This window comes from Manis pentadactyla, chromosome 12 (genome assembly GCF_030020395.1).
Source record: "Manis pentadactyla isolate mManPen7 chromosome 12, mManPen7.hap1, whole genome shotgun sequence".
NCBI lineage: Eukaryota > Metazoa > Chordata > Mammalia > Pholidota > Manidae > Manis > Manis pentadactyla.
The window spans coordinates 93,035,472-93,049,558 of NC_080030.1; the positions used below are offsets into that span (position 1 = coordinate 93,035,472).

At 43.8% G+C, this 14,087-nt stretch overlaps 1 protein-coding gene across 4 annotated transcripts in view; it reads left to right on the forward strand.

Moving 5' to 3' along the window:
* The window catches only part of ANKRD6 (ankyrin repeat domain 6), a 170,708-nt gene that overhangs the window by 40,819 nt on the left and 115,802 nt on the right, over window positions 1-14,087 (forward strand). Inside the window, exon 1 of one of the 4 annotated variants that reach the window (XM_036882490.2) lies at window positions 1,429-1,834. The exons of the other annotated variants lie outside the window; for them this stretch is intronic. The gene's annotated coding sequence lies outside the window, so the exon portion shown is untranslated. Of the gene's footprint in view, window positions 1-1,428; window positions 1,835-14,087 lie in introns of those variants that run through there. 4 annotated transcript variants of the gene reach the window in all.

Here is a 14,087-nt window from a genome sequence, read left to right on the forward strand (position 1 = left end):
TAAAACGATGCTTAAACTCACTGCAATAAATGAAATACAAAGTAGACCAAAAAATGAGATCATTTTCCATATCAAGTTCTCAAAGATTAAAAAAGCCATAAAAAGACTGATACATTTATGTTGGTGGATGGGTAGGGAAATGGGTGCTTCCCTATGATGTTGGTAAAATCTATTTGGAGGGTAATTTGTCAGTAATCACCAAAAGTTTGTATACACATACATTTATTCTGCTGCCTAGAAAAACAGGCATGTTTATAGCTGCTTTATAATAACGTCCTTAGATGTCGTAGTGGTGGTGGTGGCGTCCTATGCTACGGGAGGATGCTTGATTAAGTCATGTCCCAGATGGCTTTGTACCCAGAACAGAGCCAGGGGCAGTGTGGGTCAAAACAATTCTCCTGATTCTTGCAAAACATCTGCAGAAAAATAAGCTTCCCAAGGGAGGAAAGATTTTTAACATTGCCTTTCATCAGGTGGAAACAGCCAGGGGTCCACTCAGGCTTTGTGAATATAAGTGCTGTAGTGACCCAAATTGTATCAGCAGCTTTTTGAGAAATGGAGGGAGAAAGGAAAAAGAATTTAAGGGAATGGGATCAGGGAGCCAAGCTCGCCATTTTCCAACCACAATCAATGGGTCATGGATCTCCATTTTGTAGGTTCAGAAACTACTAGTGCTTGGACTGCTCTAAGGCACCGTAACAGTGCCCTCATCCCAGTATAAATCAGTCTTTCCACAGTAGACAGATAATCACCTTTTAAATCCGTATTTTTACTTCATAGTCATCTTGCTTGCAGCGCTGAAAGTCCTGAGAAGCTGTGCTCCAGGTGGTGGTCTTGCATCAGATCTAGGGAGACAGGGGGCCCAGCTGGCCTCCAGGCAGGACCAAAAGGAGCCTCTGCAAGCAGCCCCCACCTGCAGGGCGACCCCCACCAGGGCCCTGCTGGAAGCTCCTGCCCACCGACTCACTGGCGACAGAGTGTTTCATTGTTAGAGAATTCTCCGTTTATGCAGACGCTATCACCCTCCAACCGCCAACCCTTTGTTCTGCTGTCTGTTGCCCCCAGAATAAATCTACTCTTTGTACCCTTCATGTATTGAGGATGGCCAGTCCCCACCCTGCTCCTGCCTGAACTGTTTCTTTCTCATGGGACAGGATTCCTAGAATTTTTGCTCCCTTGGTTACCCACTCTTCTCTTATAGAAGAGTATGCAGACCATTGATCTTCCTCCATCCCTTTCTTGTTCATAATACTGTCTTTCTGATAGTGAATCCTAAAATTTAGTTTGTTCCTTTGTCTGTTTGGGGCCCCTACATCCCACCATTGTCTTGCCTTGACTCGTAAACAAACTAAATTCTCAGAGCAGTTGCTTTTTGAGCTTAAGTGAAAGACGGAACACCTATTTTTCTGAAGTCTTTTTTTCCTTTTTCAACCCAGAGGGCTTTTGGAATTCTGATTCTGTCGGTCTTATGGAAAGCATTCATGTTTCCCAGCATGGTGTCCTCGGATTATCTCCAAAGCTTGCCTGCCGGTTGATGTATTTACCTACGCTCAGGGCTTGAGGAGGGTGACAAATACCTCCTGAGGAGTTTACCAAGTGCCTGCTGGCAGCCAGCGGTTTCAGGCTCTGTGGAGAAGGGAGAAGGAGAGGACCAGGGTGTGGCCACCGCTGGAGGAGCTTCGGTTTGACGATTGACATGTAAATGGTCGAGGGGCCAACACTGATCCCCAGCAGACCCTCCTGCCATCCTGCCAACCACACAAAGCCCCAACCCCACCCCGGAGGGCTGCAAGCTTTGCCTTTGGGAGGCTCCCCGGGTGTCCTGGCTGCAGAGGTAAGTCCTCTTACCAGCGAAGTGTAAGCCTGTTCTGTTTTGGGCCGTGACTGGACTGGAAAGGCCTCCAGCCACATGCAGTGGGAGGGGTCTTTCTGGAATGAACTTTTTCCTGGGTGGAGACGTGGATCCTATAAAGGTTTTGAAATGAAAAGTAGCTACTAAGTGATTATTAATTTAATTTGATGTAAGCAAAGAAGCAAAATCCCATTGTCTACATATATGTGCATGTACAAGATTTGAATTTTACCTAACATTTCTATAGGATAATTTTATTTTTGTCATTGTTTTTTCTGGAATCCTGCCTGTCCCTCCCTCCTCTTTCTCTCCCCCTTTTTCCCCTCTCCTAACCATCCTTCCCTTCCCTTTTCCCTCCTTTTCTTTGTACTGATGGTATATTAAGTCACTGTGTACTTTACAAGTTACAGACATGAAGAAAAATTATACACCTTTGGAAGTATCATGTAAACAAACCACTACTGAAGAGTGGATATGCTGAAATTTTGTTTTTGTTTTTCCCTCTGAAACTTCAGTGGGAGAGTTTATGTAGTATTGGTAACCTAAATTTAATGTGGCAATTGTTAAATCTGTGGCACTCTTATCAAATGGTGGAAGGTGTGTGTCATCTTTGGGAGCTGCTTTACAAGTTTTTTAAGAAGAAGCACTCACAAGAATTATTTGATACATATGTGTAGATGTCAGATTCAGAACGAATACTAGGTTGAGTGAGAGTAAAATCTTGATTTAAAAAAATCTTAAAGTAAAAGATTTTATTTGGTAAAATAAATATCCCACACGGGACTCACTTCCTGATTATTTGCAGAGATGGTGCTTTTAGGAAATTATTTCCTTAATGAAATGAAAATATTTCCAGATCTCTCTCTCTGTCCTCTCTCTCTCTTATAGATACCTTTTTCACACTATTGACTTCAGTACACAGCATCCTAAAACTTTGAATATTAATTGGTAGTTGCTGGTTTAGTTTTTTTTTTTTGCTTTTAAAAGATAAATACAGTAATAGAATTATGCTTTCATACCAGAATACCCATAGTGAGAGTGAAAGAAAAGCTCATGCCATCCATCTTTCATCCAAAAGCCATACATTCTATCATTAAGTGTGAAATTTATTTTTAATTTTTCAGTATCTCATGCTTTTGTTGAGCATAATCAGGGAAATTTGATACAGTGAAAAGAACACAAAACTAAGTGTCATGAGACACGTGATCTGAGTAAGCTACCCAGGTGACTTGGGATAAGTGACTAACTGGACTTCAGTGAAGGACTAGATCAGTGGTTCCAGACTAAGGGTGACATGGTCCCTCTAGAGCACTTAGAAATGTTGAGAAGGAACATGTTAAATTGTCACAGTGTACAGGGGCACTAATGGCTGTGGACCCCAGAAATCTTGAAATGCCTATACCCTCTTGAAATACCAAATAAAACCTTTTACTTTAAGATTTTTTTAAATCAAGATTTTATCCTAGCTAGCTCAGTGAAGAATTGGCTCACTCCAAATGCCAGTGGCACCCGACTGGAAACCGCTGGACCAGAGGATCACCAAGGTTCTTCCAGCTCTGTTTCTCTCGAGGTCATAAGAACATTGAAAGCATCTAAAATGATGCTGAACCTTTATACTTAGTGTCTGTGTCTCACATTCAGCCTTAAACACTGTGGCTGGGAGTGAAGTCAGACCTGGGGGTGCTGCGTCAGGACACTCCTGCCACGGCAACTCGGATTCAGAGCTTCATTGCTGGGGAATTACCTGCTCTGAGTACAGAAAAAAGTACTTATACTGGTCAACAGCAGGCACACAGCTGACCTGGGTGTTTTGGTTGGCTGTGGGTGTCCCTTCATGTCCTCCTTCCCTCGAAGGGAAGAAGTGGGTTTATTGTGGCTGCTGGCCTGGCCAGGCTTCACCTTTTCCAACGTAGAGGAAGGGCAGCTGTGTCATTGTGCTGCTCAGCCTGCTGGGCCATCCGGTCTGTCGCAAAGGCGTTGTTGTTGGGGCAGGAGCCACCCTGCAAAACTGCTCCCTGTTCTCACAGGCCAGATCAGAGGCCTTGATGAGGCCGAATGGGATTTGGGCTCGAACAAGGATTCCTGAGGAGTCTGAATTCTTAGACATTTTGATGTGATTAAATTACCTTTTATTTGACTGTAACGTGCTATTAAATCAAAGGGCTACATAAAAGCATCTCTCAGGGTTGTCTTTTTATAGAAAACAGTAGAGAGGTGAGTTACTAATCCTCACCAGAACTTTGCTGTGACGTACATATATGCACCTCTGAATAACTAAAGCATAAGATTACCTGGAACATATTTTTTTAAAATGCTGTATTGTTTTCAACTTTAAAAATAATTTATTTAATTAAAGAAAATTCAAATAAGTAAGAAAAAAACCACTAATGACTACATTTTGATATATATCCTGCCAGTCTTAAAATTTAGAAAAATGACATTATAGTATATGATGTTTTATGACCTGCTTTGTTATGCCATACTATCCCATGAACACATTTCTATAACATAGATACTATGTAATTTTACACAATTGCTGGTGATGCACTGAGAGGACAGGACCAAAGGGCAGAGTCTAGACTTAGACTCAGGGTTCAGATCTCAGCTTTACCTCTTATTAACTCAGGAAAGTACTTACTCATTGTGCCTCAGTTTACTCTTACATAAAATGGGGAGACTGACATACCCACTGCACTGGTGTGCTTTGAGAATCAGGTGATCCATGTTGAGGGCTCACCGTGGAGTTGCATGAAGTCAGCACTCAGCACCTGTGAGATACCATCTTGTCAGCATAGCCTCATTCTACAACTATATCATCCCTGCTAACCAGCCCCTGGTATTAGACACTCTTGCAACTAAATCTTTTCTGACACCCAGAGTTACTACTTTCAGATCAGTTTGTGAAACTGGAATTTCTGGGTCAAAGAGCAAACACCAGTTTGGGGCTTTGGTTACATACTGCTGAGTTGCCTTCCAGGAAGCGTGGCTCAGTATTGCCTCCTACCAACTCTTCTCTGCTGAATTAAAAAATTCATCTTCTCTTCCTTCTAACGTTGCACATGCTCTAAGACTGCCCCCGTTCCAGTAATTGGGAATATGAGCTCATTTAATATACTGGTCGAGGGCAAGCATAGTTAAGGAAATGAATTAGCCGAACGACAAATTCAACAAAGCATTCCACAGTCAAATTAAAAAAACCAAGGTGGATCCCCTGCCATTTGGTACTTTCTGTGCTCCCGCTGCTCTGCACTGATCGAGAACTGTTCATGTGTGAGAGGATGTGACTGTGAAAGCTGCTGTGCAGTCCTATACCCTCTTCCCCGAGCCTAATTTACCTCCTTGACAGACTGGAAGGAAAAAAGTTATCTGCAGCAACGCCTTAGGAAATGTACCATTTGGAAAACATTGTCAGTCTCTTTGTTCTGTGGTATGTAAAAATTACTTACTTCATTATATGGACTTTCACATTCACCATGAAGAAGTTGTCACCAGCTGGTGTATACAAAGGCGGAATCCTTCTTGTACTCTTTGCTGCTTGACTTGGGAGCGAGGCTGTGATCCTGGGCCCTTGTTTACTATGTCTGTGGTACCAGTTCCTTGGTGGTGCCTCCGTTCTCCCACCCATCTTCTCTGTTTTGGTGATTGGCACCCCTCTGAACAGCACACCAATGCCCGACTGGCCTTCGGGTGTGTCCAGGGCAGTGTTGCTGGATGAAGTCCACCTCTGTTCTGTTCTCATCAACCCACTCAACCTGCATTTGGTTATGAACCCAAATGCAAACATGAACATTTAAACCACACAACCTAATGCAATTATGAGGGTGATGTCCAAATGATTCCGAGTATGTGCAGTTCAGTTCAGACTCCCCTAAAGAACACAAAATGCAAAAATTCTCACGGAGAATTCTCAGATCCCTAAAAATACATCTTAGAATCCCAGAACTATGCTTGGAAAAAGCTGACTTGGTTTGCAGACACTGCCCAAGACACTTTTCATAGTTACTGGCATTCTAAAAAGAAATGTAGGTTATATTTTTATGATTTCTTTGGATTGACCATTTGATTCATTTTTGCTCAAGAACAGTGGCTTTCACACTTTGGACTGTGACTGTGTGAGAAACCCACTTTATATAATAACCCAGTATATGCACATACAAATATAAACATACGTACAAGTGAAACAGTACATGAAGTACACTTTGCATTTTCTATTCTGTTTCATTCTTTAAAATGTTGCTTGTGACCCACTAATTTACTTTCATGACCCGCAGTTTGGAAGTTGTGTTCCAGAGGTGGTTTGTTGTCGAGTGAGAGCTGACTGGGGGCTTTGCTGGGGGCTTGCTGCCCTTTCAGGGTGGAAACACATTGCTGGGTCCCCTGCAGGGTCTGGAGGGGTCTCAGTGCCAGGGGGCTGGGCAGTGAGTGGCAGCAGAGCCTCTTGTGTTGAACAACTTCGCTTGTGAGAACTTTCATCCTTCCCTGGACTGGAGGCTGCAGCTGACGGCTCTGCCTGAGAGGGAAGGCTTAAACAAAGACAGTAATTCAGTTTGAGTGCCCCTGAATCGTGTCTTTGTCTCTCCTCTCCACGGAAGAGAAGGAAGTTGTTCATTATTAAGGATGCCAGCTGCCCGTGGATTGATCTATAGGTAGCCGGGGCTGGCTCACTTTCAAGTAGGCAGAAAGCTGGTTCCCCAGTTGGTCTGTTTGAAGAGGTCCAGAAAATAGTTTCTTTAAAATGTCTACCCATTGCCTTGGGCCTAAAATTTTACGATTCAAAGTTCATTCTTTTAAATCATATACGCTTTTTGTTCTCGTAGAATTCCAGATCAGTATAAAAATATCCTTAAGAAAAGGATACTTATGACTGTGTCAGGTAACTTTGAATAGGGATTTGGACAGCCTCTGAGAGCAAGGGGTAGGGGTGCAGGAGGGGGACATGGGGGGCCTCTCTGCGAATGGGAACATAAGAGGAAGCAGGCCTGTGGAAGTTTGGGGTCTAACAGTAATTTGAAAGCTTACTTTGGAATAATGGAGCTTTTGAAATATTTCTGTGAGAATTTTATGAAGATCTGGTGGTTTGCGGTGAACTTTAGGGCTTGGAGATGAGGGAACTGATGCCCACCAAAGGCGACAGGAACTCTTAGGGCCGCTGGCTACTCAGGGATTATGCGGCCCGTGTTGTCCAGTGGTTTGCGTTTTTGTTTAACAAATGAATTCCTTTTAGACAACATGCCTAAAGCATGCTGCCCAAAGTTGACATTATATTTTGTTCAGTGCCTTCCAAAAAACATAGACATTTTCTCTTAATCTTAGCTCTCTGGCTACCAGATCACCACAATTAGATTGTCTGCCAGCTTGTTTTTCCAGTTGGTTATCATAGAATTTAGAGCTGAAGGAGGCCTGAGCGATGACCAGGTCGGTGTCTTTCAAGCTGTGGTTACCAACCCATTACTGGGTCGTTAGATCAGCTTTATGGGTGTTACTGACAAACTGGCAGACTGGGTGAGAGCCCTGTAAATATTTGTCTTCCCCACCAAGCATCGTGTCTGCCACAGACATGGGATATATCCTAAAGGTAGTAATGTACACAACACGGTTCGTGTGATACAGATATATTCATGATTTCATTTCACAGATATCAGCTGTCAGTTAAACGCTGGTTGTTTGTAGGTGCTGTAGTGAGGGGCGGGGGTACCAAGGTGAGATGTGCCCTCGAGATGCTCCGACCATAGCGGGCAAACAGGCACAGAGATGACTGCGACACACTGTGACGGCTGCAGTGATGAGGATACGTAATTACTGCCTCCTTACCTTGGGGGGCCTGCCCCACGAGGCCCCACTTTGAAAAAGCAGTGGGCTGACCGATTCTTCTGGACCAAGCACAGCCCAGGACAAGCTGCAAAGATTGTTTGTGAGAGGACAGGAAACTGTCCTCTAAGGTTCAGAAAATGAGACCAGGGAGGGCTTCTGGCGAGGGGTGATAGCTTGGCCTGTGTAGAGGGTTGAATGCTGCCCCCCCCCACACAATATATGCCCAGGTCCTAACCCCTGGAGGCTGTGAATGTTCCCTGTTTTGGAAAAAGAGTTTTTGCAGATGTGATTGAGTAAAGATTTTGAGATGAGGTGCTGTTCCTGGATTATCTGAATGAGCCCTAAATCCAAGCCAAGCACCCTTTAAGAGTGAGGCAAGGAGCGATTTGGCACAGACAGAAGAGGAGGAGACCGTGTGACCAGGGAGGCAGAGCTTAGAAGGATGCGGCCACAAGTCAAGAAATGCTACAGCCACCAGAAGCTGGCAGAGGCAAGGAAGGGATTCTCCCCAACAGCTTCCAGAGGGAGCGCAGGCCTGCCAGCACCTTGGGTTCGGAGTTCTGGCCTCCACAGCTGTGAGAGCATAAATCTCTACTGTGATAAACCACCACCTATGCAGTAATTTATTATTGCAGCTCTAGGAAACACATACAGCCTGGATTTCCACAGGCAGGAACTACAGAAGGGAGGCGTTTCTGCAGAGAGGACAGGACAGGGAGCAAAGCCCTGGTGGACAGAGAGTGAGCCATTTGGCCAGAGCACGGATTCTGTGCAAGGGAGCACAGGAGGTGGGCTTGGAGAGCTCGTGTCTGACTCCGTGCCTTTGTGGTGGTTGGAATCATTCCTTGTTTCTAAAGGATCATCTGATAGTTCATTGTACTGCCTCTTAGGTAATGGCTCTTACCACCTGGTGACCAGGCAGAAAAAAGCGGTTGAGGTTTGTGTGCTGCTCCGGCCGCTCAGCTCTTGTGTGGCCCTGTGGAGAGCATAGACCGTTCCCGATCCCTGTCCCCTGGAAAGAGCGGTGCACGCTCCCCTGAGGGTCGCTCTAGTGGCTTGCCGCGTCTTCAACTTGTATTTCCCACTTCATTTTCCTGAAAACATGTATTTTCATGGCATTTTGTTTCTTTGAAATGACTGGTTAATGTGTAATCATTCCTGTGATATGTATGTATATATAGTGAACAGCTTTAAACCAGGTGAAGAAAACTGTTTCTCAATGGAAACCAGTCTGTGCTGCTTTCAGAGGCTCAGGAGTTCAGATTCTAGAACGGAGCCTCCGCACCTCCTGCTCTTTCTCCTAGAAGGCCAGACTATCTGATACCTTTTAATTTTCTTGAATAAGATGGAATTTAGGAGTGAGTACACTTGGGGATCAAATTAAATTTTACCTCCTCAGGCTGAGCGTAGCAGCTAAAGGTCTTGTGTCTCCTTAGCAATCTTTCTGACCTGCACAAAATCTTTTTACATCTTTACTTTCTCTATGCCCCAGATTTCATATACTGCACTTGGGTTTTATGGTTTTTAATTACTAGTTTTTATTACATAAATAATTCAAGTTTGTTGTAAAAATGTCAGATGGTTGGTTTGAACATACTGTTCCTTAACACTTCAGCTGGGTGCAGAACCCATTTTTCACTTCGCTATAGTCTGAATGTTTGTGCCCCCCCAGAATTCATATGTTGAAACTTAATGGCCGAAGTGATGGTCTTTGGCTGTGGGGGGGTTTGGGAGGTGATTAGGTCCCCAGGGTGGAGCCCCCATGGAAGGGATTAGTGCCTTCATAAAAGTGGTCCCAGAGAGCTCCCTTTTCCCTGCCGTGTGAGGACATAGTGAAAAGGTGCTGTGCATCAAACGAAGTGCACATCCTTACCAGACACCGCATTGGCCGGCACCTGGATCCTGGACCTCTGAGCTTCTAGAACTGTGAGAAACAAATTTTTATTGTTTGTGAGCCACCCAGCCTGTAGTATTTTGTTGTAGCGACCTGAATGGGCCAAGATATACTTCTACCCCTATATTAGTTTCTTACGGCTGTTGTAACAATTTACCACAAACTGGGTGCTGTAAAACAACAGAAATTTATTCTTTCATGGTTCTGGAAGCCAGAAGTCCAAAACGGAGGTGCTGGCAGAGCTCCCTCCCTCAAGAGGCTCCAGGGGAGATTCTGTCCCATGACTTCCAGCTTCTGGTGTTTGCAGGTATTTCTCGGCTTGAGGCCACATCTTTCCAGTCTTCGCCTCTGTCTTCACATCACTGTTTCCTCTTGTGTGTGTCTCTGTCCCCAAACGCTCTGTTATAAGGGTACACGTGAGTGCATTCAGGACCCCGTAAGGTTAGTACCCACTCTTTTGCATAAAGGTAGTACTCACGGGTTCCAGGCATTTGGATGTTAATAAAACTTTTTGGGGGCCTCCGTTCAACCTACTAACCATTGTTAAAGAAAAAATTGCTCTGACACTTGTTAAAATGGTAAGGATGACTTTATTCAGGATTATTGGGATAGGTGTCAAGACTGTTGCAGCTGGGGAGAGAAACTGGGTTCAACTCTGAATACAGCAAGAACAAGTGGGCATTTATAGCCAAGGAGCAGGTTGGAGGGGTGGATGGCAAATTATTAAGAGGACACATCAAGGGTAGGGGGAATTCTTGCTAACAGGATTCTTGCTGAAGGCAGACCAGGGTGATCAGATATCACCTAAAGGATGGGAGGGGATGAGGAATTTGAAGAGGCAGTAAGCGTGATCAGATATGAAAGAGAGGAGGAGTAAAGTTTGGTCATGGAGACTCTTGTCATAATCCTCCAAGCAAGGTTTCTCTGACTCAGAAAGGCCCCCCAAGCCAACCCGAGCTTAGGCTGGTGAGGGAACTTTTAGAGCTGCATGCGGCAGCTGCCTCATTGGACAGCAGATCCATGCAGGATCCTCCCATCTCCTGCCATCAGTCTGTCCTGCCTCTCCAGACAGACAGCCTGCCCTAGCAGAGGGGACATGCTGCCTTCGTGAGGACGGTCAGTTTACAAGCCACCTGCTCCCCAGCCGCCCGGACTATGAAGCAGTACCTGCTTCTGCCTGAATGTTACTGTTTGGATTCAACCTACAGGAAAAATAAAACACACACCCATGGGGGTTGGCATTAGGAAACTCACTGCAACATCAGAGAGTTTTAGATAAATCTCTGTGTGGGGAGAGGAAATTGCTGATTTGGGGGTCCAGACTGGTGACTGGTAAGAAGCCCTGTGGCCATTCGGAGGACCCGATTTGGCATAAACCCCGTGGCTTAGGGGCAGGGTTAGAGCTGGTCCAAATTCAAGGCTCGGGTTTGAGGGAGGAGGATGTGGGGCATCTCTCCACAGCAGGGGAAGACGGTCTGCCTTCAAATGCCCAACTGACCTAATTCCTCTGGGGAGGACCAGGGCTGAACGAGGTCCAGATCTCTTGCCGGACTCCCCTCTGAGCTGGCAGATGCTGGCTTGCGTCCTGCCCTGGACTCTGACAGGTAGTAAATAAGTGGACTTGCCCAACAGCTCTGCGAGTAGCTCCCGCCAGCGCCTCAGAGGATGGGAGGCCCTGCTTTCACCGTACTCCCAGTACTCTTCTGTAAGCTCATTTTCTACCAAGTGGGGAGTGAAGAGTGCTTTTGACTTATCAGACTGAAACTCTCTCATAGAGCTTCAGAGGAATTGAGTAGTCTATTCATATTGCATTCAGCTCGCATTTGTTGGACACCAGCCCTTTGCTGCATGCTGTCTAGGACATTTTTTCTTTATCTCATTTAACTTTTACAACTACCTGTGAGTTACAGGTATTATTTCCATTTTTTTTAAGTGAGGAAATTGAGGCTTAAAAGTTTCTGACTTGCACAGGTTCTCACATCTGGTAATTGTGGAGTCAGGATTGGAATCCAGGGCTGCCACCTCCAGACTTGTGGGTTCCCCAGCAAAGAATCCTGGAGCTAACTGGTGGCTGCCTTGGGTCTTCTTAAAATTAAAAAAAAAAAAATTCCTTTATTGAAGTATTATTAATAATGCAATCTTAAACTGGTTTCAAGGATACAATACAGTGTTCAACAGTTACAATTTTATTAAATCCTCACCTCATTAGTGCTGTTCCTATCTGTCAATATAGAAAGATGTTAAAGCAGCATTGACTACATTTTTCATGCTGTACAACTATCCCAGTGACAAACTTACATTGTGATTGAGAATTTCTGTTCCCCTTTATCACCCTCCCCAACGCCCACCTGCCTCAACCCTACCCTGACCTTAGGTCTTTAGGACATCTTACTAAGCCTGTTGAAAGTGAAAACTGTGGAATTGTACTTCTCCAGGTCTCAGGAACACTGAAGAGAGGGATTATTTGCAAGTTTTTTTTCTTTTGTATGTATTAAGGAGTTTCAGTTGGGAAGACAATATTTGAATGAGTAACAGAATTATGTGTTAGGAAGGGGTGTCGGGTCATCCGGGGTACATAGAATGTGCGGTTCAGCTGGAGTGATTAAGGGCTGTCAGAGGGCCAAGTAAATCACCAGCCAGAATCCTCTTTATAGCAAGCCTGCAGGACACTAACTGAAGTCAGTGTGCAGACTGGGAGATGTAGGGAGAGATACGAAGTGCGGTGCCATCCAGACCAGGCCTGGGAAATCTCTCTTCCCCCCTTCCCCTTGCAGGGATGTGCCCTGGGGACATTTAAAATTTAAATCCTGCTGTTTTCCAAGTGACAATGAACAACTTTTACTAAGTTTCAGAGTTTGGGAAACTTAAGAGTCTTTGTCACATCTAAGCATAAACTCTTGCAGTTATTGTTTGATAAACAATATTGATGACAAACCAAATTTGTTTTACTTCCTACTTTTGCAGCAAAGTTGCTACCCCAAACATAATGCCCCTGCTCTGGATGACTTTGCAGCTTCCTTTATTCTGTTACGGTGTAAATTCTAACTTGTCAAAGAGGCTTCCTTTTACCAAAGAAAATGAAGTTTCTTTTTTTTAATTGACGTATAATTGACATGCAATATCCTATTACTTTCCGGTGCACTTCATAGTGATTACCTAGTTTTATACATTACCAAATCCCCATGATAAGTCTAGTTACCATCTGTCACCAATACAAAGTTATTACAATATTATTGACTATATTTGAAGTTTCAAATTAATTTTCCATACCAGGTCAGTTTAATCGGAGGTGATTTTGAATGGATTAGATTCTCTCCTGGAAGTTTTAAGAAACAAACAAGAAATCGCTGACACAAGCAGAGGATTTAGGATATTCAAAATTAAATTAGGAACTTGAAACTGCATTTATTTGTTTATTTATTTGACATAGTTTATCTCTGTCTTCTCTGTGACTTTGTCAACAAAGGGATTCGATCACCTCCTCCTTGCCGGGTGAGTTCCTGACTGCCGTGCATTCTGTGACTCACTGCTTCAGCCAGACCAGGCACAGGCCTGTTGGTCTTCTTTCTTCATCTATTTCTCACGTTCAGATCTGAAGGAGTATTGTAACAAATGGTGTATGTGACTAGATACTGCTTTTCTCTATGATGTTAGTTCAAAACCACTGAAATCCTTCGAAAATGTCCTTTTGTCAAAATTATTTTTTTTAACACTCCTGCATGTCTAGTCTTCCAAGTGTAGTATTAAGAAAAATAACAGTGGGTGCATTTCTCTCCCTCTCTCTCTGTCTCTCTTTTAAAATTAGCTTTATGAGGTATAATTTACATGTCGGTGTGCAGTTCAGTGATTTTTTTTTTTTTTTAGTGAATGTGTACAGTTTTGCAGCCATCACCACAATCCAGTGTAGAACATTTTCTAATGTTCTTAAAGTTTACTCCCAAAGTTTACTCATGCGCTTGGCAGTCAGACCCACCCCAGGTCCAGGCAACCGCTGGTCTGCTTTCTCCTTCTGAAGATTTGTCTTTTCTAAACCTTTCATATAGGTAGAGTCATATAATGTATGTTTTTGTGTTTGTGTGTTTGGCTACTCTACTCAACATTGTGTTTGAGGTTCATCCCTGAAATGTGTGTCAATATTATTTCCAGAGCTATTAAAAAAAAAATTCCTACTGTGGCAAATTTCAAAATTAGAGAAACTAATGTAAGTCACCCACATGTACGTCATTCCTGACTCAGTAACTATAGATTCATGGTCAGCCTTCTTTCCACATCTGCTGCTGCCCCTCTTTGCTGTCCTACCCATTGGATTATTATGAAGCCAGTCCAGGTCATTATATTACTTAATTTGTTAGGAGTTTGGTATACACATTTGTATTTATCTTCTTCTTTTCTATAGCTGAGGAGCTAAATATCCTTAGAAAATGTGGGTACTTAGGTAAAAGGGAAGATAAGAGAGCTTAATATTAATTTAACTAAGATATAACCATCCTGTTATGTTCAAGGCACTACCTGTGCTGGTCTAAGATACAA